This window comes from Schistosoma haematobium, chromosome 4 (assembly GCF_000699445.3).
Source record: "Schistosoma haematobium chromosome 4, whole genome shotgun sequence".
In the NCBI taxonomy this organism is placed as follows: Eukaryota; Metazoa; Platyhelminthes; class Trematoda; order Strigeidida; family Schistosomatidae; genus Schistosoma; species Schistosoma haematobium.
The window spans coordinates 41,635,071-41,641,070 of record NC_067199.1 but is presented as its reverse complement, the minus strand read 5'-3'; the positions used below and the strand labels follow the sequence as shown (position 1 = coordinate 41,641,070).

At 40.0% G+C, this 6,000-nt stretch overlaps 1 protein-coding gene across 1 annotated transcript in view; it reads left to right on the top strand.

Moving 5' to 3' along the window:
* Positions 1–1,182: 1,182 nt before the first annotated feature.
* Positions 1,183–6,000, top strand: part of MS3_00008103 (uncharacterized protein) — a 38,439-nt gene continuing 33,621 nt past the window's right edge. Inside the window, exon 1 of the mRNA XM_051216450.1 lies at positions 1,183–1,338. The gene's annotated coding sequence lies outside the window, so the exon portion shown is untranslated. The remainder of the gene's footprint in view (positions 1,339–6,000) is intronic.

Here is a 6,000-nt window from a genome sequence, read left to right as displayed (position 1 = left end):
CACTCGCTCCCGAACGACTGCCTACCACCCACAAGCAAGCGGGTTGGTAGAACGCTTTCACCGACAACTAAAAGCTTCACTATCAGCTGCAAACTTTTCACAGTGGACCGACGCTCTTCCACTCGTCTTACTAGGTATCCGCAATGCCGTGAAAGCTGACATTGGATACACTGCGACTCAACTCGTTTGTGGAACGACACTTCGACTTGCAGGAGAATTCGTGGATCCTTCGTCCTCTTCAATGAACATGGATCTAACCTCCTACACGAACAGGCTTACAAACGCAATGCGTTTAGTTAAACCTGCTTCCACTCGACCTCAATCAACTGATGTTTTCGTTCAGCTTGACTTACGATATAGTACACACGTTTTCGTTCGTCGAGACTCGCATCGACGACCCTTCGAATCAACATACGAAGGACCTTTCAAAGTTCTTCAACGCGAACCGAAGTACTATATAATCGATAAGAACGGAACCAACGATAGCATCAGCATCGATCGCCTAAAAGCAGCGTATTTAGAAGGAAATCCTATCTACGTCGATTTTCCTTCGGTACAATCGAACGACACGACTCCACTCATAGTCCTCAACCGACAATCAACACACACGATGATACTTGGACAGTATCTGAAAATAAACTTAAGACGACGCGTTCTGGAAGAAGAGTAACATTTCCAGAACATTTAAATGACTATTGCACGTAAGACACTAGTCAACATTTTGTTTCATCTCGATTTTCCATGGTATAATATAATATAAAAAATCAATTTTTATATGCTTATATTTATATATTATTATTTGGCTAATATATATATTATATAAAATTAAAAAAACCCAAAAACCAAAACACATTTCGTAAAAATCACTTTCAGGTTATTTAACTTTTTTTCGCCCATACCTGTGCCATCTTCATTATTTTCCATATTGGGGCCAACCAATCTCCTGCCTGGTAGTGTGTTAGCTCTTGGTATCTAGAAACCTCAATATACTGAGACAAACTCACTGAAATTACAGTATATGCTAACCCACAAATAACTGGCAAAATGACTATATTTAATGCAGTCGAGTAGCTAAACGCTTCCCATTCAGGATTGTCAGGGTCCTGAAACCCAAAGAAGTCGACAAGAAGAAAGTTCAGATTAATCAATCAACTTATACAAGTTAGTCACAGGATAATTGAGGTCGGAGACCCGCAATTTATAAGCTATTGCGGTACACTACAATTCTCATTGATGAGTGTGCTCTAGAGACGAGTAGATTGAGATCGAGAAAGTGTGTAATAACCCTGACCAGGACCAATATAAAGACTGGTAATAATTTTGGGGGCTTTAATTCAGGTTAGAGAACTTGTAAACTCGTTGCGGTTGTTTTAAGTTCGTCCCTATATATATATATATATATATATATATATATATATATATATATATATATATATGGTTGATGTGCATTGAATTCAAGTGATATGGACCAACATCCAAAAAGCTGATATTTTTAAATTATAGCTTGTAACTTTGACTATAGTCTAAGTTACAGACACAGTTAAACTTAATATATATAGTCAATTCAACTGTTATAACTGACTTAAGTTTAAGAGTTCAATTATGAGTGCATAAAGCCTTTTCTTATGCTTCAAACCGGTTACCTAATTTTCGAAGTTGTGTGAAACGGTATTATGAGGAGTTAGTACATATCTACCTGTTTATGCAGTTCATTATAATGATTTAAAGCCTACTCTCCAAGCCACTAGTCTATAGTTATATTGTTAGATATAGTTCTCAGTAATGTTACATTATGAGTGAGACTTCAATCAGGTATAAGACAACAGGTCTCGGATTTTAGCGCGAAATCCACTCATCCATTTGGCTAAATGACGTTCCGGCATTTTATCTTATGTCTGTTTGTGATGGAAACAATAAATCTAATTCCTGACTCTAACTATCAACTGTAATCAATAACTAGTTCCTCACACTGGTTTATAACCCTCATTTAGTCCTACTTATTAGGTGGACACTCAAGGTCACTGTAGCATCGCTCAAAGGTCGTCCATAAATTGTAGTCTCACCGAAAACACCTCAAACTACCACTGGGATTAGGAATTCAGCTGATAAAAGACACTGAGTAACTGTTCACCACACTCTATTTAGTGAATAACCTTATCAAAACTATCCAAACAGCGGTATTCATATACGCAAAAGATATGACACATATGCATTTGTAACAACGTGCAAAATTGTACCCGCATTTTAATAGCAAAATAAAATGTGAACCCTTTGAAAGTCTCCAGTCTTCAGTAATAAGGATAGGAGGTCTATCGACCTATATTAATCCTTGCAGTTTGTAATACTGTGGAGGTCCAATCTCGTTTTGAATATATTAACAGAAGGTGCTGATATTACGTGTTCCGGTAGAGAATCCCAGTAATTCACTACTCGGTGCGAGAAACGAAACTCCAGGCGTAAACGATTTGATCTCGGTTTTTGAACTTTCTTCGAATGTTCTCTCAAATGATCAGTCCTAAATGGAAGTAAAAGATAAGACATATTAATACCAAGGTCATCGTTCAGTATACGATAAGCCAATATTAGATCACCTCGTGTTCTACGGTAAGATAACGGAAATAAGGTGTCTCAGTATGTCTTTCCAACATATCTGCTTCATACTAAATGTGCTCGCACATAAATCGGGTATAGTAATCTAAACATTTCATCATCTAAGTACTGGAAAGACCCACGAATAGACCATAATACCCTATAGCCTTTCTCAGCAGCAGCCTTACATTGACTAGTGGTTTTGAAATCACTGCTTAATATGACTCCTAAATCTTTATAGTTTCTTATCTTGGGTAGCACGAAGCCACATATTGTATAGTGATACGATTCATCAAAGTTATTTGATTTCATCACTACACTTATTAGGATTTACTTCTAGTGACCACGTGTCCAACCATGCCACCAATGAGTTAAGATCATTCTATAATACTATCCTATACGACATATTGTGTACGGGTCTCCAAATTTTTATGTCATCAGCGAAGAGTAGGACGGATGATTTCGCTACAGTTGGTAATTCATTTACATAAAGTAAAAACAGAAGAGGACCGAGGATTGTACCTTGGGGAGCGCCACTTTTTACAGGTACCCACGAGGAGGGAGCCCCATTAACCTTTACCCTTTGTCTCTTGTCATGGAGAAAGTTACTTATCCAATCCACGACTGTATAATGGGTTCCAAAACGTTCCAGTTTGAATTTAAGACCAGAGTGGGAGACCTTATCGAAGGCCTTACTTAGATCTATGAAAATTACATGCACAGGAATATTCCGATCTTTTGCAACAGCCCAATCTTCTCTTGCAATGAGAAGATTTGTCAAGCATGCTAGGTCTTTCCGAAAACCATGTTGTTCCCTGGAGAAAAGATTATGCCCTTCAACATAGTTTATAACAGATATCCGAATGATTTTTCCCATCGGTTTTACAACTGCACTAGTTAAGCTAACGAATCTATAGTTACTAATTAAATCCCTACTCCCAGCCTTATACACCGGACTTATTATAGCGTCTTTCCAGTCTCTGGGCAGTCTAGACTGCATCAGAGACATGTCAAACAGTACCGCTAATGGTTCGTCAATTTCATCTGATATGGCTTCCATAATCCTAGGATGAATATTATCAGGACCACTGGACTTATCAGGCTTGAGATGCTGAAGTAGCCTTAAAACAGTAACTTTCTCAATGACCACAGGGTCCATCAGCGAGCCGCCACGATCACGATGAGTCGTTGGTCGTTCTTCATTACCGATAGGAAACACTTTACTGAAATATTCAGATAAAGCTTCAACTTTTTCGGTATCATTTTCTGCCAAGATTAAGGGATTTTCTTGTATCAAAAGTGATGGGATTCCATCTCTTCTGTGAGTTTGCCTTTTTAAATACAAGAATAACCGTTTCGGACTATATCTAGAATCCCTAACCAATTGTTTTTCATATGATCTACTCTTACTTATTAACGCTTTACAGGCATTCCTAATCTTACAATAACTGGATCTGTATTGTTCTAAGCCCGTAGAGATGAACATATTCCAGTGCTCCTTCCTTTTTCTAAGAAGTTTCCTGACTGTTTTAGTTATCCACGGTGGACTGTTATTCGGTCTTCGAGGTATCAAGTATGGGCTCCCAAATGCTCTGGTATGGCCGAGAGTGGGGGTGGGCCCTTCCCCCCTCTCGAAATGCTCTCACACGGTCACGCGCATACAGCCTCTGCCAGGGAAGTCCTACTCACTGCCTTCTCATGGGGGGGGTTGTTTACGAAAATGAGAGGGCGAAAAGCGAATGTCCGGCGCTTTAACCGGATTCCAAACCAATGGTGCACATGGGCTCCAGTATCCTGCGGGAACAAATAGCGTATGAACCAAATTTTGGTCACCGGCTACCATGGTACTGCATCTCCTCACGATGCTCCACTGCCTTGTGGGTCAGACCTTTAGATCAAAGGCTCGGGGTGTGGCCCCCTAAGATAACCACCTGCTTCGGTCTGGGCACCCAGGCAGTATCACAGGCCACACATGTGTGGCGTATATATATTTGGTGTCCTCTTGTACCAATATTTATGTGTTCAAATAAATAAATAAAACCAGGTATGGTATGAACGAGGACGTAACTAAACTAAACTTACTTTTAAATACAGACCATGCTTCTTCGACTGATAAGCTAGTATCTACAAACCAATCTGTCTTAGCAGTGCTTTTCTGAATGGCTGATATGTTAGCCTTCTATACATTTGGGCGGGGTGTAACCTGATCGTATAACATGTCCCTAGTTCCAAACGTGAATGACAAAACAGCGTGATCGTTGGTCACTAACGGTGGAAGAATATTTAGGTCGACAATATCCTTAGTATCATGAGTGATTACCAAGTCCAACAGAGAAGAACCTTGGTTAACACCAAAACGTGTGGGTTTGGATACATGCTGCACTAGTGGAGAAGATTTGTAGCTCAGGTGGATGATTTTGGTGGAGTTTTGTTCTCTGAGCTTGATGGTTTGGTCGTGGAGCTTTCATCGTTCTTCTGAACGACTTCTATCTGAAGTTTGTGCTGATGATGTCGTTCAGAAGAACGATGAAAGCTCCACGACCAAACCATCTAGCTCAGATAACAAAACTCCACCAAAATGCTGCACTAGTGCATGCTCCGTTATTGTTATCAGGAATCTACTATCAAAGGAGTTTATAGATCCTTCCGTGGTCATCTCAGTTCAACTAATATCAGGTGCATTAAAGTCTCCTATTATCAAGCATCTGGTATTTGCACTCCAAAGATGAATGTGCTCTAAAATAAAGTCATCAGCTAAGCAGATCGGGCTTCAATAGATGACACCGAGCATAAATGTACTACATCTGATAGCCAATTTACAGTTAATGACTTCACAAGTACCGCTACCGTGGGATTCGCTAGCAGAGGAGAGAATATTTATACTATTGGGTATACATAACAGGACACCACCTCCTTTTCTACATCTATGTCTACCACTCCTGAAGTAATGGTATCCGGATAATTCTGGAGTAATGTCTAAGTCATGGACTAACCAAGCTTCTGTCACTGCTACAATGAGTGACTTTAATCTGTGCACTGATGCTTCTAGTTCATAGAACTCATTTTTTAGACTACAAGCGTTGGCATATAAAACTTCTAAGTAGAACGGCTTATCCACACAGGCCTTGATAGCATTCGCTTCCAAGACCTGACTATCCGAAAACCCACTAGCCGGAGATTTTCCTCACCGTTTTGCCGACCGGTTTCTAGTTCAGCTAGTGCCCTCTTCGAGAGGCATATCAGGTCTAACTCGGATGTCGGAATTGTCGTGACAACGAGCGCTACTTAACAGGAGATCCCGTTGCTTCTCCGATCCTAGGATTACCTTAAGGAGTCTGCATGGTTGGGGTTCAACAATGTCCTCAGTCCTCTTGCCTATTCTAACCAGTTTTTTTTACCTGAACTCCTTTA